At 38.4% G+C, this 25,131-nt stretch overlaps 1 long non-coding RNA gene across 4 annotated transcripts in view; it reads right to left on the bottom strand.

Moving 5' to 3' along the window:
• The window catches only part of LOC139828910 (uncharacterized), a 214,144-nt gene that overhangs the window by 111,988 nt on the left and 77,025 nt on the right, over positions 1-25,131 (bottom strand). The gene's annotated exons all lie outside the window — the stretch shown is intronic.

Below are 25,131 nucleotides of genomic sequence, written 5' to 3' on the forward strand. Positions count from 1 at the left end.
TATCTCCATCAATTTCTCATGATCAGCCACCAAAATTGCAGAATCATAAAATCATTTTGGTTGGAAGACATCCTCAAGATCCTTGAGTCCAATGATTAACATAACACTGTCACTAAAACCATCTCCCTAAGAACCTCATCTATATGCCTTTGAAACACCTCCAGTGACTGTGACTCCACCACTTCCCTGGGCAGCCTGTTTCAATGCCTGACAACCATTTCTATGAATAATTTTTTTCCTAATATCCAATCTAAACCTCCCCTGGCACAACCTGAGGCCATTTTCTCTTGTCCTATCACTTGTTACTTGGGAGAAGAGACCAACACCCTCCACACTACAACCTCCTTTCAAGTAGTTGTAGACAGTGATAAGGTCTCCCCTCAGACTCCTTTTCTCCAGGCTAAATAGCCCCAGTTCCCCTAGATGCTCCTCATCAGATTTGTTCTCCAGACCCCCACAAGCTTTGTTGCCCTTCTCTAATCTTTCTCCAGCATCTCGATGTTTTCCTTATAGTGAGGAGTCCCTAACAGAACACAGAATTCAAGGTGGGGCCTCACCAGTACAGGGGGATGATCACTTCCCTAGTCCTGTTGGCCACACTATTCCTGATACAAGCCAGGATGCTGTCGGCCTTTTTGGCCATCTGAGCACACTGCTGGCTCATGTTCAGCCAGCTGTCAATCAACACCTCCAGGTCCTTTTCTGCCAGGCAGCTTTCCAGCCACTCTTCCCTGAGCCTGTAGTGCTGCCTGGGGTTGTTGTGACCCAAGTGCAGGACCCAGCACTTGGCCTTGCTGAACCTCATGCAATTGGCCTCAGCCCATTCATCCAGCCCTTCCTAATCCCTCCATATGCCCTTCCTACCATCAAGCACATCAACACTCCCAACCAACCCAAAATGTTTGCTTAGAAGCAACAATATACACTAAAGTAATAAACCCACCAAAGGTAAGCATATCTATTCCCGTAAAAAAACAGTAACCATCTAAAACACGCCCCAAAAAACAGCCCTTTTGCGTAAATAATCCCTCAGACTCTGACAATATACCCCCACTGCAACCAAGAGAGTGTTTATACAGCAGGGCACTAATTCAAAGAATTAGGTCAGATTTTGAAAGAAACACCCGAACTTTAGTGCGAGAACTTTAGTAAGAGCCTCTGGTACTGCTCCGGAGTTTGCTTCAAGTCATTCAGAGCTAGTGCCTACAGAGAGAAATCACCAACTGGTTGGAACATATGTTTTCTTGAAATAAGTCCTCCTAGAACCAACTATTCTAGTCTTCAGATGCCTTCCTATCCCTACTGCATAAGGAGATAGATTCTACCCTGAAAGGAGAACTCCAAATACATTAAATGAATCCAGAGCAATCCTGAGCAATTGCAAGACTTGTCATTTCTCCAGTAGTGACATACTAAAATCTCCCTGCAACAGAACCATCAACATCCAACCTCTGCATTTCTGGGAACACAACATTTCATCCACTGTCCCAGGCATCCTTCTAGTATCTACACAGATTAATCTGAACAACCACTTCAAACCAGAACAAAGTCCTACCGGCAGAAATGTCCACTTGCCAGTGAGGGAACGCAAAACAATAGCTCAATTTTCTGATTTTTCATTCCTGAGTAATAAATCATAACTCTACCGGGCATTTAAAATCATAGCCCTGTCCTTCCCATATAGATAACCACTTTATCTCCTTTCCCAACAACTTTGTACTTTACAGGTTTGAGATACTACTCTCTTTCAATCAATCTCACTGTCTTCCTAGTTGAAGTAATAAAAATTGTTCCCAACATGTATTTGGTTTTGGAGTTCACTGCTACCTCTTTTGATTTCATGAGTGGCATGTACACTTGATAGCTTGTATGTTGTTTCCAAAAGAGTTTACACTCATCATATATTTTATCACCTCTACCTTCACAGTTCACTTATGTCATTGACCTAAGATCAGGGGTGTCAAACTCATTTTCACCTGGGGCCACATCAGTCTCGCTGTTGCCTTCAAGGGGCTGAATGTAATTTTAGGACTGTGTAAATGTAGGAGTAATTACATTTATACAGTCCTAAAATTACATTCAGCCCTTTGAAAGCGACGGCGAGACTGATGTGGCCCCGGGTGAAAATGAGTTTGACATCCCTGCTTTAGATCATTGTGATCTTCCACTGGAAACTAGATACGGCATGTCCATCATGGAAGATCACCTTTTTTCTATGGTAACGTAGAATAAATTCTCTTATATATCAGTTGCACAAAATACTGACATTCACTATCAAGATTTTTGAAATAAGCAGAAGAAGGATTTATCAAAGATACAGTATATTGGTATGCAAATGCTATTCACATCAAGTATTCTTGATGTTTTTCAGTCTCTGTTGCTAATTTATTTTTTAAAATTTTAGAATTCTACCCTACTTTATTAAAATCAGGCCATCACATAAATACATACTGTTGCATAAATAATTTCTACATGTTAGCATTTGTAAGTCATGTCATTGTGTTCACAGGGATTGCAGGACTACAAGATCTGCATTTAAACACGTAATTTGTCTTGAGGTGAACTGATACAAAAGCTGATGAAAAATTATGCCCCTTCTGCAATCATATTAATTGCATATACATACACACAGTGCAATCCTAGCATGAGTTTAACAGAGCTAAGGAGCAAGTATGAAAAGTGGCGTCTTGGTAACCGTATGTGGCATCTTTATAACTAAGTGCCACAGTTCTTAAAAGCCTAAACCAACTTTTAAAAATTAATGCACTTCCTGTAAAAAAAGTAAGCAGGGATCTGATAATCTTGGAGAATGTGTACTTTTTCACCAAGACGTATTTAACACCTGTTACACAGTAGTTAAGCAACACAATATTCAAGGAATGAAGTGATTTTCAAATGGCAGGGGAACAACTAATACTAATGTAGCACCAATCATCTGGTGCATACCTATTCTTTGGAGAGTCTACACGTTTTATGTACTCCTGACTCCTTTAAAGTAACTCTGAATACTGTGCTTACAGTCTGCAACATCTCTGCTATTGCTTTCATGCAGATATTAGACTTTTTGTTCCTTCTGGTAATCCTATAGTTTGCAAATCTGGAAAATCCTGCTGACTCTCAGCATTCTGTGTTAGGCTTTAGATTTGGTTCCAAAACCAGCACTTAAACTTTTCCAGCTATTTCTGCATGCCACAGTCTCCTGTAATCAATCATGTTTTATGAGGCAGAGAAAAAAAAATCAGAAAGTCTTTCAGGTTCTAATCAACACAGGGAGATAGTTGCAGGACCTGAGGCTAACAGAGAAACAAAGATTTAGTGTCACAGGTGTCAGGGAAACTTGTTTGTTTGTTTGTTTTAAATAATAAAGTTGATGAAGGACTTGAAACAAACACAAAATATACATAATGCATAAGAGAACTTACAGGTAGCAGTCAGAAGCAGGCTGTACGACAGGCAGTCTGATGGCACTGCAGCACTGCAGCTTAGGTAGAAGATAGTTTAATGTTGAGAACACACCAAGAAACCAGCCAAATGCTTTACAAAGTGGGAAAAGATATGCTGGATTGCAGACATCCCAGGTCTGTCATCCCATGACTTTTCTTCCCCAACCCAGGAAACAAAAAGACCCCCAAACAACCATAGGCAGATGTGAAAAGTTGTTTAAAGTTGTTTCAGAGCCTCTTGTTTATAAAAAACTCACATAATGATAAGCAGATACTCCTTGAGAGCAAACCCCAGGCTCTGTAGGCCTGCAGGATGCTCTGGAGCTCTAAATACATGCAGTGTCATAGCAGGGTGGGGATAATGCAGCCCCCCAAGAGCTCAGCTGTGCACGGCCACCTGTTGCACAGCCTGGGGAAGGTGAACCCAGAGCAGCTGCAAAGCCATAAAAAGAAGTGAATTGTCTGCCTGTTTAAGTCAATTGTACCCAACCAAATTCAGCCTCCTGGCTCTCAAGCAGCAATCTAGTTCAAAGCAAAAATCCCAGAGACTGGAAAATTAGCTATTAGTAGTGTCAAAGAAGAAGTTGTTATCAGCCAAGGAGAGACACAGAACTAGGTAAACACAAACATGATGCCTCCCGCTCCCTGTATCTAGATGAAAAGAACATTCTAAGGTCCATGGTAGTATTATGTAGTATTATGTCTAGCTGTGTTTAGGAAATCAACTGGTAAGTATTACTGCCACTTAACTATCTTATTGCCCGAACAGAATTAACTGCTTTAAGTTTTCATAAACACCTGATATTAATCGAAAGACAAAAGGAAGAAAGCCCCATTGCAGAAAACAACTCGAGCTCAACAAAACTGCATTAAACTTGATAAACCTAAGCAGAAGATGTAACATTTCAACCAGACCAGAGTTTAACAGAAATGTGAGGTAAGGAAATGTGATTCCATCACTATAAGTGTTAGGTCAGTTTAGCTATATCCACTTTATTAGCACTGTTTTTGTGGAACTATCCTTTGGTCCAGAAATGAGTGATTTCGAAATTGGTTCACATGCTCCAACAAAGGCTACTGAAGTCTTGGAGCTGCTTGCAAGTCTAAGAGTCTTGCCTTAGGCCTAAATATTACCCACAATTACCTGTATACGACTTAACATATGGCAAATTTACAGTCGGAATCCTCCTCTCTCAAATTTCCATTCTGTGCCAGTAGAAAGTTCAGGGACATATATTCCCTGACAGAACCTCCCCTTTCCCAGCCTACAGGGGACCTATCTAGCACAAAAAGTGGCCATTTCACCTGTGCTCTCTGACCTGTAGGTCAACTGAAATGGAAACAGCGATCATACTCTGGGAAAGATGAACCTGGTGTTGTGTAAATTTAATCTTTTAGAGGTACACCTTTGACTACTGCTACACAAATGATCCTACAAGAAGAGTTTTACATTTGGAACTCGTATCAAGATGTAGCTTGAACTGCTATTGACGTACAGTATATTTTATTTGGAGGATTTTGGGTTTCAGTGTTTTAGAAAACTTAAAGCCCAGACAGCCATTAGCTGAAGTCAGCTACAAGTGTACTAGATGCTATTAAACATCCCTTCTCTGCAGGTTTAAATGCAAGAATGGCATCAATCCCCTTCTGTGGGGTTCCTCTTTTATGGAGAAAACAGCGTTTCTATTTTGAATCCCTGTGTTCAGTCCTGTTGCTGTGGCTCTGGAAACATAAGAGCTGAGGACATTCATATGGCATCTTGGGTACCTTATTCCACAAACCAAGCTGGAAATCAGACACAACTATGAAATCATTTGAGAGTTGTTAGGCGACATAAGTATACCTATGTGTCTACATGCTTGATGCTCTTTGAACCAATACTCTTCTGATCTGTGAATGTTTTAACACTGAGCTAAATATTTTGCTCTCTTAAGTCAGCTGTGTGACAGTGTGCCTGCATATATTACTCTTTCACGAATGTTGCTGAACAAACTGAATTATTCGGAGTCTTCTCATTTTACCATGGAAGTATTACCATTTTAAGAGTACATAATCTCACTAAGACACTTATTCTCCTACCTAATACCTCAATATCTAACCCTGAAGATCAAGTCTGTCAATGTGCATGGTAATTCACAATAAAAATACAGTGACTTTTCAAAAATCTGAAAGCATTATTGCATGTACAATATCTAATAAGCTGATAAAATTAGATCTTAATTCTGAAGTGCAGATATTTTGATGTCTTTCAGCAGTGTTAAAGAGTGCTGCTAACAAAAATAATCTCCCTTATGATGTTGGAGGTAGGAATTTATCCTCCACTGAAAATTCCCTGTCAGGTTCTTAAGAGATCAGATATTACTGTGGATAAAGAATCTTGAATGAGAAATAAATCAGTGAAATTACCAAAGAATCTAAACTTTTTTTTAAAAAAATCAAAACATGGCCTTACTAGAATTTATCCAGCTACAACATGTTTACATCAGATCAAACAAAAGTGTTATTAAGAGAAATCTCAAGTTAGTTTATCAAAACCCAATCTAACTTCTGAACTGGAACTCTGGAATGTGTTTAAGACCAATGCAAAAGAACTGGTTAAATATATAGACACCTGTTGACGTGGAATCTTTTAAACTCTGTATTGCAATTTCATTTTTGAACAATTCAGTACCCATGTGAAACACATGAGTAAGTTTACTCATCCTCTATGGAATAAGAGACAGTCCATCATACACAGTATTGTTACGCTTGTGGCAAGTCCTAGCAGAAAACAGAGACTGAAACAACATCCTTATTCTCAAAGGTAGTCTCTCCAGAATAAAAAAAAAAAAAAAGATAGAAGTTTAAGTGTACTGCATGCACGATAACCTTATCACACTGGAACATGTTGTTTTCTGTAGTAATTTGCCAGGGACCCCTCACCATACTCTCCTAGAAAAACAACATGAAGTGTGGAAACATTTGGGGAAGAGCTGCACAGCAAGTTTATTTTAGCCTGGTCTTTATCAGACTTAAAATATGGAAGTCTGCTCCAAAATACTGCAGCTACTCTGATAAAGTCTCTGATCAACCCACATTAATGTAAAGTCAGTGACTCAGAGATGCATAAAACACACAGTAAGAATCAGATGGCCCCAACTACGGAACCAGAAGAAGGAGGAACCACAGGAAGGACTCCCACAGACCTAAGGAACAAGTGGCCCAAGGTGCCTGAACTGGCTCAACTTTAAGCACCCGAGGTTCTCAGGTGCAGATATTTCAGGCTTGTTATATGGCCAAGAGAGGTATTCCCAGGAGACTGTTCAAAACTTCAGAAAGGTTAACTTACCTTCCGAAGGTGCCTCTTTCTCTCTCTGCATTACCAGAAGATAAAGACTAGAGAGACTATTATCCTAAAATTGTGGCAATATGAAGTGAGGCTAGCATGATCAGACTATAACTAAGAACAGAGAATTTATACAGTTCAAATTAGATTATCGTGGCAGCCATTGAATTTAGTATTATTATTCATGAAGTCATGCTAAAATACTGATGAGGGAAGCAATTAATGTTATCACTGACCATAACATATAGCGATAAAGAACCACAAATGTACAATCATTAGTGACCAAAAGCTGCAGAAATACAAAAATTTCAGAATGAAAACAAAACAAAAATGTATTCTTTCTCCATTGGGGAAAGAAAAAGTTCCATGTTTTCCAGGTTCTAAAAGATCAATTAAATGTTTCATAGGGTACCAAAAGTACTGGGCTATAAAGAAAATAAAGACAAAGAAAAAACAGAGAAAGGATAGAATGGGTACTTCTAAGGAATATGCTTAAGCTTTGTTATTTTTAATGTTAAAAGGTGTTGGCAGCAGGCCTTTTCTCGTCTTGATCAATAAATATGAGAAACCATGGAAACAAACACTTACAGAAAAAGCAGGAAAAGCTAAGGCGTAATAGAAGAAAAAAGCCTTGGATTTAATTTATTAAAATAGTATAAGAGATGTAATATTGCACCATAACATCTGTTGATATAATATTGTTTAAGTGCTTTCCAGAACAAGGCACTTAAAACCCCATTAAAAAAAAAAAAACTAAAACTAAAATTTTAATAACAAATTTTATTTGTGAATTGGTACAACAGAAATATATGATATTTACATACCTACTTCAACTTTTCAGCTTTGAAAGGTCTGCACAAACTTTAATTGCGTGGTTCTACACTGAGGGAATGTATTACCCTAGCATAATGGGGAAAAATATAAAAACAGATAGAGAAAAAGATATAGTGCAGTATTTCTCACACCTGAGCTCTCTCCAGCCTAGAACCTCATGCTGCTTCCTAAAAATTTGTGGTGGGATATAGTAGAAAGTGAACACTTTTTGTTCAAGTAAAAGGATTCACAGATCAGAAGCACGGTGTGCTAGCTCATGATTTTTGACAGCTTCTCAGTGGTGGCACCAGAAGTCACTGTATCCAGTTGCTTGCCCCATCCCCACCCAACACAATGCTACCAGCTAATGTGGCAATACCTGCAGTGTGCTCACTGCTGTGCCAACACATTTCATAGCTGGGTGCTGTTAACTTCAAATACCATCTATTTCAACCAGGATATGAGCTCAACAGATGAGGGGACACTAATCTTCCATTCTGCTGCCAGGCAGTAATTCCACCAATGATGGGCAGATGGCAGGCACAAGAGCCTCCTAACTCCTCCTTGTAACCACATCTCAGATCAGATTCATTTTAGATCACAGTGAAATCTTGCAGGTGGGGAACAGGAATGCATTGACTTTGGGCACCTGGGTTGCAGGAGGAGAAATGAAAAAAGCCAATAATACTGCTGCAACTGTGGTCTAACTTTCACTTATCTCCAGAAACTTAAAATATGGAGTGGTGTGAAGGAGGAGGAACAAAAATGAATGTGTTTGGATCCCACAGATTCCTGAAAATACCTAGTGTCCAGTAACATCCAGCCTGTGATGTGCCTGTAAAATAAATGTGTTTCTTCAAACACTCTTAGGATATTAGCAGCTTCAACTCATTCCTCTGACTTCTGTAGCTCACTATACAAAACATGTTTCTACAAGAAACCTTCAAATCCTAATGGAAAAAGCAAAGACTTTTTTTTGCAGTGTGATCTGAAGAGCTAGCATTTCCTGAAAACAATGGCTGGAGTGAACAATAGGAGATGAATTTTCTTCCTGCTCAATCCTACTTTGGTTTAGCTGGAGACTTGCGGCACTTGTGCAATGTGGTGCAGAATAAGGTCACAGCAGGTACAACTTTCAGCATCCCTGTGTGACAAGACTACTTAGCTTTTATTGATGAAGGATACATATTGGTCTAACAGAATCAGCTCAGGTTGTATTCAATGAGCTCTGTGCTTGAGGTAAACAAGACAGCTGATTTTGAGAAGCAAGTCAGTGGTTGCAAATCCTTTTCCTACACAAAAACAAGACGTTTTAATTGAACTCTGCCTGCTGCTACACCATTTCCAGACACATTGAACAGCAGTCTGTGTTTTCCAGACAATTCTTTGCCCTCTGTTCTCTTATGTACATCTCTGCATTTTCTTGCAGCCGTATGGGCTAGTGTAAAAATACCAAAGTCAACAACAGCAGCTTTAGTTATAAGTAGTCCTAGGAGAAAGCAATCTAAGTTTTGGGATGAGCAGGTGTTAAAATTACATGCATCTGGGAAAAAACATCATTCTGTAACACTCTCTGATAAAGCTGGTATGCACAGTAGCAAACACTTGCCACAGCTCCTTTAGTACATTTAATTCAATTTAGTATTAACAAAACTACAGAAAATGAAGGAAAGGACAAAGACCTCCATAAACCTATGAATGGCTTCCCCTTGCCTCTTGAGATGCAAATACTATCGTTTTCCCCTAAAACTCTGATCTTTGATAAAACTATCCTTTTATGCTAATATAAAAAGTTATTAGTATTCAGCAGTGGAAGCTCTGGAGAGCTATTTCTAACAGTTTAAAAATAGAATTAAAAAATGTTCCTTTAAACATCACCAAGGGAAATGGCACAGTCAGGAGAGAAATTGCTTACAGTTATGCACAAACCCGTGGTACTTAAGAGAAAATAAAGGTCTTTAGTCACAGAACATCCATTTGTGTCCTTGGGAACACAAGGAAAGGGGAAAGAAAACTTGAAGCTAAGCACATGCAATGTCTTTTTGAAAGTGGATTCAAAAGACTTTGTGCAAAACAGTTGTTCAGATACAGTAAAAATCATCCAGAATGGTGTGAAAGGGATGAACAGCTAACTGACAGCCAAAGGCCATCTCCTTTGGATGCACAGGTAGGTCAGAAAACTCATCTGATCAGGTCATTCAAAGAAGATAGTTATTTCCTAAAAGCATCTTTATCTTCCAGACCACAGGAAGCTTCCAGGTAACTGAGGTGACCACAGACCTCTCCCGAGTATCTTCCCTTTTCTGGGCACTCTTCATTCATCAAGAAACAGCGTAGTGTCAAGATACAGAGACTCACAGCTCAAAATTAATATCTAGTGATGAATGTGGTCTGGTTGACATTCCTACCATCCCACAAAGTTTTAAAAGGTTCCTTAGGATCCCATGAAAGTGACAAGTGAAGCACATAGATCAAATCATGATATGGTATGTACTGAAATCTGTGGGAGTCCTCCTCCTAACTCCCTATTCACGAGACCATGAGTACCTATGAACCAGAATGAGCTATGTATAGTGGCATTTTAAGGAAGACGAGGACACTTCTTTATAAAATACAGTTCAGAAAATAAGATTTTCCCTTTATTAAGGACAACTGACACTTTATATGTCCAAAGTGAAGACATATAAAATGCTGTCACAGCTACATTCCAACAAGAAGACTCAATGGAGACAAACACTGAATTTGGATAATATGGGTTTTCTTTCCTGTCCAGTCTCCTCTTTTTATCCCCTAAGGCCTTAGGTAACAGTTCAATGACATGTTACAATAATACAATTTTTTCACATAGCCACTTAAAAAGATTTATTGTAGTTCCACACAATACCACATGTTTATTTCTCTTCTGAAATTATGTTCTCTCTCTGCTAAGCTGAGGGTAATAGCAGTTGAATACTGATTAGGGTTTTCCTTATTTGATTACTGTTAATTAGAGTCAAGCATGTAGTGCATCAGACAGGAGGACTGCAGATCTTTGTGACACTTCAAACAGCCTGTTTAACTTCAGCAGAGCCAGTTAGAAGTTCGGGGTCGGGTTAAATCCTCAGCAGAGTTGTTTCTGCACAGTTGTGTAACACTACACAGCATGGGGTACTGGACTGTTTGGTTAATTAGTTTAAGAGCCTGTCAGTGGCAGCTCACCTCCAGTTTTACAACTGGAAATTGCAATTAGCATGAAACAGTTTTCTTTTTTGGTCCAATCTCTCCCACACAAATAGTTCTCACAGATGTCTCGCCTAAGAAACCCAAGAATATAGCCAGTCAGCATTCACTCACTCTCTTCAACTGGTGTCTCCACAGACATCTAAAATAACATCAAAGGGTTCGACTAATCCCAACTGATCTTGGAAAAAGTCCAGGGTTTCCTGAGGCTTTAAAGCTGGGATTAAAGAATTCACCTGTCCAAGCCAGTAATGAGGTCAGACTATCTTTGCCAACAACAGACTACTTTTTATCCTATGTGACACACCTCCTGGAGGAAGTGTCAGGAAAAGGTGTAAATATGAAGCAGTCAAGCAACCATTCAGAATCAAGTTACAGTCTCTACAAAGCCAGACTATTACAGAACTCCCCCTCCCCTGCAAATCCTGAATCAACTCATTCTTCTTTATATGGTAAATAAACTGCAGATGACATATGGTACCAAATTACTTTGCACACAATGCTGGAATTTGTTGGTTTTGTCTAGGTTGGTTGAAGGTAATGCAACCTATACAGAAGATATCTTTGAAACAGGGACAAGTTAAAATTTATTTGAAGTCCAAAATTAAAAGTGAATATTATCCCCTTCACTGAGTACTCAGGACTATGGGTATTTAACAGTCAATCCATAATGATGCAGCAAGTCAACCATATTTAAGTTTATATTTCAGCTTACAATTAAGTGACATTTTTTCTACGTTCTCAATACTAGGCAGTAATTTATCTTAGAACCTTAGCAGCTGAGCTTACCAGGTTACAGGTTTTAAACCACTAACCTGCAACCCCTTACATCAGACAACCAACAAGATACTAAAAGGGAGTGAAATGGGCTGGAAAGAGAAGTAAATTATTCCAATAAAGAAAATAGTTTCTCACATACTACATTCTACCGACTGCATTAGTGTCCTCTTCTTCTACCTCGTGTCAGACTCACTGTCTGTTCAGGCCCATCTGCTTGTGCTAATTTCAGGGTCAAGCAATTATGACATGACAGTCTTCCATATATCTGGGTCACACTTATTCAAGGGAATGGCTGGTATTCATTAATCACATATAAAAATAACTGCATTATATGCCAGACAGAGGCAGGTCCATCAGATGGCATTGAAAATAAAACATTTTGTTTCCAAAGTATTCACCATTTATTATAAAAATATATTTAATATGAGACAGGATTAAAGGTAAAGACATACTCTTTGGAGAAAACAGTTTTAATTATTTTATATATATTCAAAACAGAGATTCAGTCATCAGAAGCCACAGGAAAATCTCTCTTCTGGTAGTTTTATTGAACCCCCAAAAGCCAACAGGGTTATATTTATGGTGCAGATTTACCTGGGACCACTATCTCCATCTCCCTGTCAGTGCCTTGGCACTAGTAATATTCCCAGTGCTCTGGCAAAGCTTGGCACTGTCCTCCACACCCTTTACCAGAGGGGGGCCAAGGGACCTGTGCTGAACATCAGAAGGATGCTTAACTTTCTTGATAAGTAAATACATCCATGAAGTTTCTCCAAGTTTGATTTCTTCATGCTTTTCTTGAGACTTCTCAGAACTGTCTTAAAAACATACTGAAAATGTTCTTATTTCTCTCTTAAATGAACGCAGTGATCCTAAAAATCCTAAAGTAATCTACCTATTGCCAAAACAACAACAAAAAAGCCACTATTTTTTTATCCTTTCCTATAACTATCAAAACACTCAACTATGGGACTAAAGATACTCTGCTCGTTATTCTCACCTTTAATGATTCTGCTATACTAGACCTTCATCTTGTCAAGTGCACTGCTTGTTTTTCTTTCTGCTTTTGGTAGTTATCATTTCACAAAAACACCCTCGATTGTACCATGCCTACAGCCACAGAGAGTTTTTTGTGTTCTGGGAGAGAGTTAAAAACCAATCCACTCCTGGCCACCAACTCACGTGTGAACACAGTCAAACTAATGTAGTGGTTTGCACTTAAGACTGGGACATATTCTGAGTTTGAGAAAGAAGGAGATCTTTCTTTGTCTTTTCATTTGGGAGGTAAGAGGGGTATATTATCTCTCAGCATCACCACAGCAGTAGTTTATATAGCTCTTCAAACAAAGACAACTTGAAAGTAAACAACTGAAATCAGAGAGCATAAACTTTTCGTTTAAACACATTAGATGTTCCAGTAATATTAATATTTAATTTATAATTAGGGAGAGAAAATCCCTGTTCCATCAGATACCTATCCACTATAGATCTCCTTCCTAATTTGTCATGAATCATGAATTCATGTTTAAATGTTTGGATCTCCAACTATGTTTTCACTGCATTAACAAGCATTTGCAACATTGCTGAATTAATTTTAGGGAATTTCTTTGGTAATTTTTTTGTGACTGTCCTGCAGTCGCCATGAAATTTATGAACTGTCTGCATATGGTATTTTCTACATAGTTTTAGATATTTTTTTTTATTCCAGTCTTGGGAAGCACCATGACCAGCAGGCTGTGGGAGAACATACAGCTGGGGCAATGGTGGCATGTTTCTTCCAGCTTGTGATTAATGGGCTGTGTGATGAGCCTTGCTCCTGATCCAGTCATTGATTTTTTCAGTTTTTCCTTAGACATGCAAAAAAATGAGCAAGAAAGGAGGACTGTACACAGCTTTAAAAGCAAGTAACTTCTGACAGGATTCTCATTAAGTCCATCGTCCCAGCCTGTCAGCAGCACCATCAACACTCCGGCCACTTGTGCTTCCTACTTACCAAACCTCTTACTGACTGCCATAACTTGTGCAAACAATCTGTTTTACTGCACAATATCTACATGGAAAAAGTGTTTTTCCTAATGTCTAACAGAAATCTTGCTGCACTTCAGGACCCTACCAGTGCTGAACAGAAAACATGCAACTCTCGGTAAGCACCAGTAGACAGGTAGAGACGTTCACCTTTTCCACATTAACATAAAACTGCTCATTGCCTTTCAGCTTGTGACAGTCCCCTCCCACCCGATCATGCTGTGCAGTTGATCATTCCTTTTTCTACAAAGAAATTCCTCTCTCATGAATAGCATCTTATTTATCATAGCCAGTTTCTCCATTTTGTAGAAATCATTTTCAATTCTAACCTTGTCTTCTGACATTCTTGTAGTCCATCCCAGCTTCAAATCTAATAATCACACATGCTATTCCATCATCCAGGTCATTAATATATACTTTGAGCTATATTAGAGCCTAGACAGGTCCGTGCAGAATCCCAGTCAGTTCTTTCTTTCATTTTGACAATTGATACTGATAGTGCTCTAAATACAATTTTCAAAACAGCCTTGCATCCTCCTCATTAATTTCTTCTACATTATGTTTCCCAAGTGTGCTTATGAGACTGTCATATAGGACAATGTAAAAAGTCTTAACAAAATCAGAGTATGTGACACCTACCATCTCTTCTCTAACCACAAGGCCTGTTACCCTAGAAGGGACTCAAGAAGAAAATTAGATTGGTTTGACATAATTTGTCCGCAATCATTCCATGCTGTTAGTCCTTTCCCTGTGTTCTTTTCATGGCTGTTGACTTTGACTTTAATGCTCTTGGCAAAAGTAATATAATATTGATAGTAATAGCCAGATCCATCCTACACTTAGTAACAAACATTGTTCTAAAGTACTTTATTAAAATTTTACAGTATGTGAGAACTGACATTACTCAGCTATTAGGGACCATAAACACAGAAATATTCAGCTATCTGTAACTTTTAAATTAGACAAGTATAAGGGCGAAGAGCTAATAAATCTCCAGCTACTTAAAAGAGAGCAAATTAAATTGGATGACTAATTTCAGTTGTCATAATTACAAAATTAGAATATTTTAGAAAAACTTTCCAGAAAGTCATAGTATTAAAGTATATTGCTAGTAGTGCTGAGCCTCTTGCTGAAATGTTTTTAAGTGAGAAAGGCTCATGGTAAGTGAAATAAACACAGCGATGTCCTAACTACTTTTACATGCTCGGTATTTAAATGCTTATTTACTGCACTGTGAACCCAGGTATCAGATGGTCAGCAATGCCAACTAAAAGTGTTCCTATCTGTTTTGCTTTTTCAGAAGCACTCTACAGAATGAAATCAACAGACCTTAGATGGAGGCCCATTTGGCCACTACGGTTTCCTACATGACTCTTTGAAAAAGCTTCCCATTTGTTCTACAGAACACGTGCTCCTGGAGAAATGTTCTGAATCCAGCCTGCAAAGCATCTCGCTCAGATCACAAATCTCTTTTTCAGTCCTTCAGTAATTAGGCTGTGCCTGTATGAACAATTCTCGTAAATTCCTTCCTGATGACCTGTTCCCCAAGAACACCTGTTGCCAGTCCAAGACACAGGCATACCATCTGGTACCACGAGGACACACCAAGTCATAGCAAAGGAATGTACATATATGGTTAAAGAAGTTATATGATTGCATAAACACTGTCAACTGATGACTTTGCTCTTCACATTCCTGATGTTCATTTCAGTCACGAAAAAAATGCAATGTCGGTAAAGCGAAGAGGTTAGCACTGTGTACTTCCAAAATGTCCTATTGCATTTCTAGCATGAAAAGCTGAGTACATAAGTGAAAACTGAATATGCCAGTTACAACAAAGGATGCAATGTCAATGAAACCTTCACACTACCAAGAGAACTTGCATCATGTAATGAAAGACTGGAGTTAAGCCCAGTGTCCAAGTCAATTTGAGGTCCTTCACAGCTAAAGTCCTATCCACAGATATTTTTACACTTCTGCTTTCTCATCTAGAAAGACACTGGAGGAGAGAAAACTGTCTCTATGAATACTAAGAACCGTGAAGTCCTAAAATAAAATCCTCACTATGTAGAGAGTTAAGAACCACACTTGAGAAGAACAGTTTTGATTGATTTGTATATAAATAGAGAGACTGAGAATAGTTGAAAGATGCAATCTCAAAAAAAAAAAAAAAGACTTGATGTAAAAGTCTTTGTAAAAGAAGGCTGCAGGGCTTTGTTTGCATTTACATTCATAGGCACTCTTATCCTAGTTTTAAGTATCTTATCAGAACAATTTGTTCCTCTACCTCTGTAGCTTCTATTGTTTCCTCCAGCTGCTATTCTAAAATACTCTCATGTTTGAAATCTAATCAAGCTTGAATGTATCCAGCACACAGCTTGTGTTCTTATTACTAATTGGTCTAAGAAATTGTAGAAAAATTATTACAGTTTTTCCTTAAGACAGTTCTGATCTTTGAGAGTAATGAAAGGTGTTGTAGGAAGAAGTGAGAGACATCACACAAGGAGATAATGACGAAGAAGGAGGATGGTGTTAAGGATTAAGTTGAAGTTAAGGACTGAGCTTTGAATTGTTCTTAGTGTGAAAGACTTGACTCTCAATAAGTCTATGTCTAAGAGATATGAAACTGAGCCTGAAAATAGGCTCTCAGCCTTTCAAAAGGAAGGTTACTCTCACTGATAGTAGGGTGTGAGTAGGTGTGTTTCAACTGCAAGGCCAGAAATACAACAGAAGCCACTCAAAAAGCAGGGGAAGAAAATGATACTATTCCTGGAAGATGTAGCATTGGTCAGAGTAACCTGAGTTGAGGGGAGGGCAGCTGGACAGAGCTCCTTATGATGCACTCCCTCCCACCCCCCACTTTCCCACCTGTGACAGAGCCCAGCATTATGTATATCCTGAGTCATCAAATAGACATTGAATTGAATAATCATCTACTACTGCTGGCCTGCAAGTTTGTGTGCCCAGCTGGGCTTCACAGTGAATGTTTATTCCAAAACATATGGTGTCTGCTAAAATCACTTCAGAAATTATGACTGGAAGGCAGTCTCTCACAATGACAAATGAGGGGGTCTCGTTTATAAAACACACAAACTCACATACAACTCCACAGGATCCCACAGTGGTTATTAACAAAGATTTAAGAGCTCGATCATTTCACTCAGATCCATTCTGCAAAGCAGGTCTCCTTGTAGATCAACATCAGCTGTACACAATAAACATGGGCTCCAAGTGTAACAAACAGAACATAGACCTCCTTGAAATATAACTAAAAAAATAATCAAAACCACTCTAGTTCCTGGCTCCATCCCTACACAAACAAAATACCAGTATTCATCTGGCAAAATAATCAATAATTTTCAGGGTTACATCCCTTAAAAGGGTAACCCAGTCATCTTAACCAATGCTCAGCGGTCTGGAGATCGATACCTCATTTCAATAGCTGATTTTCATCTACATTTACAGCACCCGAATGCTACTTAAGACATTGTGAAGGTTTGCACTAATCTGTGAGAACTGCACAGATAAGACAGTATAATGCTAAACATCAGTTTCCAATGATCAAAGTGATTTTGTTAAATAACTCTATCATGGAAATTGGCAGAATCTCTCCCCAGAGACAAGAAGAAAGCAGAACAGGATAGGCAGAATTCTCAGTCTGCAACAGGAGAGGCCTTTGGCTGTGTCTTATTAAGCTTCCCCAGAAAACAGATCATTTCAAAGCACAGACTTTAAAGCTTTTTAATTCCTTCCTTATTATTATTATTTTTTTTTTTTTTTTTTTAGATCAAGCGTTATTAAGCAGCTGAGGCCACAAGGTAAACTTTTGCCCCAAAACAATGCTGCTCCTTTTAGTAGAGGTTCCCTCCAAGTTTGGTCAGTGCTGGACCTGGCTCTGTCATGCCCTCCCTAAGCTATAAGTAGCCAGGTATTTTCAATACATGTTTTGCAGCTCCTGGGCCAGGCCTTGTGGCCCGGGCAGCTGGAAAGTGCTGTAAGGGTGCAGGCCAGGAGGAGCAGGACTGTGCCACCATGGGGTTTCAGTTGGGCATGGCCTCCCCTGCTTAAGCACAACCCACAAGGGCCCTGAAGTGATGCCCAGGGAGCCGAGACAAGGCAGCAGGGCCGTGGCCCCTGGTTCCACTTGGAGCAGGGCTGGGGCCCAGGCTGAGCCAGAATGGTTGGTCTAGGGAACTGAAGCCTGTGAGTGCTTCTAGTGCCCAGTGGTTCCTGGCATCTGGGTTTCCAGCAACTGCATGTCTTGTCACTGTGATTAACAGGGACCATTGACCATTGCAGTCAGAAACTGCCAGGTCTTGAATGACTTATTTTAACCAAAACTCTCTGTGTTCCTCTCCTTATCAAATTGACATTTGGGAAGCAGTTTAAAACTAAACAGGAATTAAATTAAAAGAAAAATCAAGATTCTCATCCTTCAAACTGAAGTGAAACTTTTTGACATTGCCTGTGAGCCAAAATTCTGAATTCATTCTGCCTTTAACTGAGGAAGAACAGGATCCTTGGTCATGATGTCACAAGCGATCCCAACAGACAATGACGCAGCAGCTCCTCCCAAAATTTAGGCAACTTCACCCAATCAATGTTTGAAGCCTAAGCTGGAGGTCTGAGTAAAACCCAAGTCCCTATCTCATTGTCATGTACTCCTATTGGTATGTCCTTTCCTGTAAGGTTTATATTGAATCTCTTATGTTTTCACGTCCCAAATAGTGTAAAAAACCATGAAGAAACTTTATTCTCAAAAGGCCTGAAGCGTGTAACTCAATCCCCTTCACAAGTGAAACCAGTGACCACAAGTCAGCAAAGGTCTATCTTCACTGACTACTACCCCCAGGTTTCAAAATGGGCTCTTTAGCCAAAAGTTTAGCTGTAAAGTAACTTTGCAAGTGACAAATAGCATTCACCTAGCTGCAAAATTAATTTATTTACGCTATTTTACAAAGCAAGTAACCATATAAATCTAAAAGGACAGTTTATTGCAGCTCTCAACAAAGAACCATAAGTTAAATATACTTCACCTGCTGAATGAAGATTAAAAACAAACCAAACCAACCAACCAACCAACAATCACCTGAAAACTCAAAAAACTAACAAACAAAGAAAACCAAACAAAAAAATCCACAAAAAACTCCAAACAAAACCACCAAAAAACCCCACCATACACTTTTATCTTAAGTGCACTTAGGAATATGCCTACTTGTACCATCCTATAGCAGATTACATACAAGTTTGTTTCTAAATTGACACCTCCACACAAACATAAGCAATTATGCTGTCATTATTCTACTAGACCTTAATTAGCTGCTCACATTAGAAACACCCTGAGATTTCTCCCAGTGTAAGGGTCTGTAATTAGTATAATTAAGATAATATTTTGATTACATGACTTCGGTATTTTAGGCCACATAATGGGTAACTGAGCACATTTAAAGTGACTATCCTTTGATAAAAATGAAACAAAACAGTCTGATGGACTCATTTGTTCTGCATCATCACACTGGCCCCTCATATCACATCGCCATTGCCAGGTAAGCTGCATCCAGCCGCTGAAGGAGGACAAATTTGAGCCTTACAAAAAGACCATCTTTTTTGTGGAACAGCTGAATTACTGACAAAGTCTATTAGATCAAAACCATGAAGGTTTAGCTGATTTACAGCCTCATCCTGACAGTTAAAAGCATTTTCATCATTAACTAACTGAAGGTACCCTGCAGTTGGTGAAATGAACTCCAGCACTCCACGTTTTCATTCTCAACTACGGTCCTTACCATAAAATTATCACCATCTCTCTTACACTTATATTTTTGTCTTTATCTACAGTTTTACTAAGAAATGCAGCCCACTTACAGATACTGAAACACAGAGGAACCTCAGAGAAGAAACATGCAACAAAAGGAGGGAGATACAGTAATCTGCATTTAAATCAAAGTTCTTTACCCTGACTTATAGCTTAAACAATCCTTGAGGGAGTCATCAAGGCAAAATTTTGTTTCTTCTTGAGTTGCTGTCTTCCTATTTCAGACTGCTGCCCATGTTTCCAGGAGAGCTGCAGAAGTCTGAAACATGAATTTGGAGCAAGAAACACATCTTTTCTCCTCCTAATCTGAGAGATGATTTTCTCTTTTCCCTGTCTTATAATTTAAAGAATGACACTTAAGTCTATTAAGTAAAACAGAGAGTTTTGTTGAAACACAAAGGCAAGTGATAGTTAATTCATCGTTAATATTAAAAAACTGATAGCAATGTGTGTATGGAATTCAGCCAAGGTCTTCCTTATCCTAAGCAACAATTCAGCAATACATCTGAAGACACAGGTCTTTGAATGTTTACTTAGATGTTTAATAGCACCAATAACAACATTTACATTAAAAAAAACAAACAACAAACCAAAGCAAACCAGAGCCCCAACCAACCAAAAAGAAAACGAAAACAAACACAACACCCACCTCCCCCCCCCCCAGCCACTTGAATCCCTCAGTCTTTTAAAGCTCAAATACTGCTCAGAAATGAAGAAACAAACACCAGTGAAGAAGAAATGAAGAGTCTCTAATTCAAGTTCTTGGAGGTTTGAAGTTTGGGGAATTCAAATTCAGCCTAAACTCTGTAGGACAAGCAGACAGCAGTCCCTGGTATCTTGTCTGGTTAAATCCTTAGGATCACAAAAGCACTTCTGATGACAGGTTTCAGCAATCCAGAGGATCAACAGTACCCTAAACATCCTTCCAACTGAAAGGACTGGCTTGTGGGGTTAATCTCTTATCTTCAGGTTTAAAAGTCACTATGAAAACCAGAACAGACAGAAAATTAATTACCATTGCAAAGTGTAAGATGTTCTCCATCTCCAGATAGATTTCTGTGACTGTGTTTTCCTCTCCAGTCCATGAAGCCAGAGAGACACAGAGCAGAGTGGCTCTGCTTGGAAGAGAACTTTCTTTCATATTCCCATACCAAGGTCTAGACTAACAGACCTGAAACCTACCTGGGGAGTTTTAACTTCAGTTCTCACTGTTTTCTCTAGCCTGACACTCAGCACAGTTGTCCCAGCTCTCATCTCCAACCTCACAAAGCAACAGCTGCAAATTGCCATTATGGGAAAATCAGCATAGAACTGTCAAATGCTCTTAAAGTTTTGGATATATTAAGCTATTTCTTCTTCAGAGTTTATTTCTTTTAATATAGGAGAATTTGAAAGAGCTTTTATAACTCTAGAGCATAGAAGCAAAAATGCCTTTCTCAAACTTCTATGTTTTAAATCACTTGCAAAGGCAACTAATTGCATCAGGGACTCCTGTACTTGCTGGTTATCCTACAATTCTTATTATATTCTCTTGTCAAATTAGTACACCTCACACTGGTTTTATGCTCCTGGGGTGATTAATTCAATGCTTTCATCACATGCACCAAAAACCACTAAGATTTGCATTATAAATCTAGATATCCCAATATGGGGAAAGGTAGGAAGGAAGAGGCTGGTTTGGTCCTTCACAGACACAAAGGAGATCTTAATACTACACTTCGACTCATCTAGCATTCTAAAAAAGGGAAGATTTATTTTCCATTACTTCTACACGCGATTAGTACCTAAATGAATTAAAGGCTTTCCAAAAGATATTGTCTCTAAGATATCTTTCATAAGCTTAATAGGAAATGGTGGTAGAGAATTCCTGAAGGGAGAGCTGATTCCTTCCCCAGCTCCTTTAATTAAAGGCAGGTTACCTGCAGGCAATTGAGTCTGCTTTTCCTACAGGTCCAACATTTTTCTCAGCCAAGGATAATGTGTTCACTGTATCACAGAACAGAAAATATGGACAGTGTAGGTACCTACAATTTCAGTAAAGAAACTCAATCAATTGATACTGTGCTATAGAAAAAAAAAAACAAAACAAACACACCTTCAGCTTTACTACATAGATCAAGATAATTCCTATCCTTCCACCTCCTTCCTTGGTAGAATTGCACTAACAAAAATAATATCACCATCCAACTCAGATATTGCAAAAACACTCTGGATGGATGGACGTGAAGTCTTTCATTACTGAATTAAAATATAAACCTGACTAAATTGATATAAAATGACAGACTTTCTGTTTTACTTTCAAAACCATTTGAAAGCTGAAATGAATCCATTCCCAGTGAGCATTTATCATCCTATTATATTCACCTGGGAGATGTTAATGATTTTGGACTATTGCCTCCAGCCCTTACCTCACCTCCAAGTGCGTATTGTATGATGGCAGTGCACATTTCACAAAGATGTATTGCTGATTATATTTCCATTAAAGTATAGAGCCAAGTCTGACTTCTAATTTTCCCAGATTAATCTGCCACTGAGAGCTTTCCTGAACTGATGAGTTCATTGCAGAGAAAGGATTCCTTTCCCCTCCTCTTACAATCTGCATAAATATATGTCCAGAGTGAGAAAGTTAATTGGCTTTGTCCACAATAATTAGAAGACTGATACAATCTCTTTAGTTTAGCAAAGTGTTCTTCATTCAGTTACTCTTTCTGCTTCATAGAAGCTCAGTCCCCTTTTCAGCAAAACACCTCAAAAGAAATAATATTTTAGACCAGGGGCTTGTTGTATCTCCCAAAAGGCATCTAAGCATGTGTTTGAAAGTACTGCATAGACACTGCTGGAAAATCAACTTTATCGGTTTACACCTAGTCAAAATAACAATTACGTGTTGTATGTAGATTTTTTTTTTCCCATATACCAATACTAAATTAGCAAGTAGGGAATACACAAGGGAATGATACCATCTTGAAAGCATTGTACTTGTCAACCAGGTATTGAATTCAAGCATGCAGGCATTAGCATTTGCACAAGGAGCACATTTCCTTATCCAAATGATGGTCTTGAAAGAGAGAAAGTCAGCTGCCTTTCATTTCTGCTTCTCAAATCTTCTAGTACAAAATAATAGCCTGTTGAGCAACCCACTACCTCCAACTTGGCTGTAAAGATAAGCTTGCTTGCTCTGGGCTCTGTTTATTCTCTTCCCAGATATGGAATTATATTATTTGGTTAGTGACTTCTATGAAAGGAGATTCATACTTGCGTTGTGTCTATTCCAAGAAATGAGGTGTATTTTCTATTGCTGGACTTGAACAGAGGTAGCTAGGACATTTACAAAAGTGAGGCTATGCTTGAAACAGCAGACAATTCTAAACGACACTCAGAGCAAGAAAAATAAGGCGTGCTTGTTGCATGAGTCACACTAGCTGCATATGGTGACACCTCCTGAGTTATGGTCTAGTATTTGTTTTCAATTATTAATGTGTTTTGCTCTGCTGAGAATTATTTATATATTTATTTTCACGGACCTATAATGCTCATCTCACATTAGCAGCACAGATATCTTGTCAAGGCTGCTCTACATTCCCTACTGTTTGGAACATTAACATTCAGGTGAAACATTTGTGTTTTGCCCACTTTTATAGTTCCCTAAAAATGTAAACATGTAACTGTAATTGCCTTCACCAAGTATCATTAAATTGAGCCGTGAAAAAACAATGTTGTATATCATGAAATGCATGAAATACAAGGCCAACAAGTATACAGTCCAGGCACAGCATCATTAGGAACATGCTGATTTCCACATGGAAATATACGTTAAACATCACTTTGCCCTTTTCTTTCTTTTTCTTTTCTTTTTTAAATAATTTTTCTCTATAGATATTTGCATAGATTCATGTTTGTCGAGAACTGGTGAAACACACCATACACAGTCCTATGGTATGTTTTCTTGTAAGCAAAGGTGGTATTCGACATCCATACATAAATAATACTCCAAAGAACCAGCTAAATCCTACTACGAAAAAGAAAAAGAAAAAGAAAAAGAAAAAGAAAAAGAAAAAGAAAAAGAAAAAGAAAAAGAAAAAGAAAAAGAAAAAGAAAAAGAAAAAGAAAAAGAAAAAGAAAAAGAAAAAGAAAAAGTAAGAGGGATTCCTATGCAGTTGAGAAAGAGGGGAACATTGTTTTTTTGGTTTTAAAGCCCTGAAAAGCAGAGCATACCCTTTGCAAATTAGGTCTGAAAGTTCGACTGGAATTATACATTCCACTGAAGCCAAAATTAAATATACAACAGATGTGTTCTTCATTTTCCAAGTTATGCATCATTACTAGGTGATTAAGTATGATTTTACTTTTCAACCCTGTTAACATAGTTGTGTAAAAGAATCGCAAATTTCCAATCAGTCAACAAAAGTGTCTATAAGAAAAAAAGAGAAGAAATTAGAAGGTGTAAAGTCTGAATATCCATCAAATCTTCCAATAAACATCAACAGGGTTTAAGAGCTGGAATAAGGAGTATTAGTGCTGAACAATGATATATCCCCATTATTTGTGGAGTTTTGAAGGGAAGAGACAGGAAATGATGTTGAACAGATGTACCTCAGCCCCATTAAAAAACACTCAGCTTTGTAAATAATTAAAACCTATCACATTAGGGACCTGCCCTCTGTTTCATTCTTCCTGGAATTACAGCACATACAATGAAGTCCATGGTCACATAGAGCCATCAAAGTTCCCTATATGGTCTTAGATCTTTAAAAACTTTCTCCCGTAAGAGAAAATATCCCATACTACAGTGCTGAATTTAGCCTCAAAAAGGGAATTCTTCGCCCTTTAGAGACCGGAGAACTTCTCGGCTACAGGAAAGGCTAGACAGTGCAGCAAACTGAAAAACAGCATGCACTCACAAAGCATTCAGTATAAGGGAATCAGGTTTTAAAATGATCTTTCAAGAATTCATTTTGTTTACTTTCCTGATCAGGAGAGGAACATCATATGACTGAAAACTGAACAAAACCAGTGTGCTTTTATTTTACTACTAAGCAGTGATTGTAATCCAATATTAAAAAAGAAAGGAATATAAAATAGACTTTCTATAGATTGGATAATAAATTATGAGGTTTAAGAACTGACTCTGTTTTTGAGAAAAGCTACTAAACTAAAGGAATAATAATTTAAGGGGATTTTTTTTTAAGGTTTCTGTAATGAAACAGACCATGCGATGAGATTTATCCAAACGTTTTTAAAGGAACACACCACGACACCTTAGGTCCGGTATCTTCTATTGACTTCTCAGGTTTCCCTGAGGGTTCCCAAGGACGTAATGTTTTTTTCATTAAAGCCTGGATTTGGCAAAGCACTAACAACATGCTTAACTGTATATGATCTAGACTTGCCCACAGAAAGTAAACACTTGCCCACAGCCTAGTAAACACTAGACTGATAAAAAGGCAACTCATCCCTTTCACTGTTTAGCTTGTGAAGCTGAAAACAGTTTGCTTAAGAACAGAACAGTATCTAGCATAATTAGGTCACTATTTACCTAAGCATCTGCTTAACTTTAGCATTCATATTTCATTCATCCATCCAAATCTTTGGAGTCACTTTAACTTCAGCAAGTTAGTAGTATGGAGTGTTTACAGCATTTTCCTAGCACTAGAATGCCAACAAAATATGACTTGGCTAGTTACACAGTGCCTTAAAGGACAATTCACTTT

The sequence above is a fragment of the Patagioenas fasciata genome, chromosome 1, assembly GCF_037038585.1.
Source record: "Patagioenas fasciata isolate bPatFas1 chromosome 1, bPatFas1.hap1, whole genome shotgun sequence".
NCBI classification, from domain to species: domain Eukaryota; kingdom Metazoa; phylum Chordata; class Aves; order Columbiformes; family Columbidae; genus Patagioenas; species Patagioenas fasciata.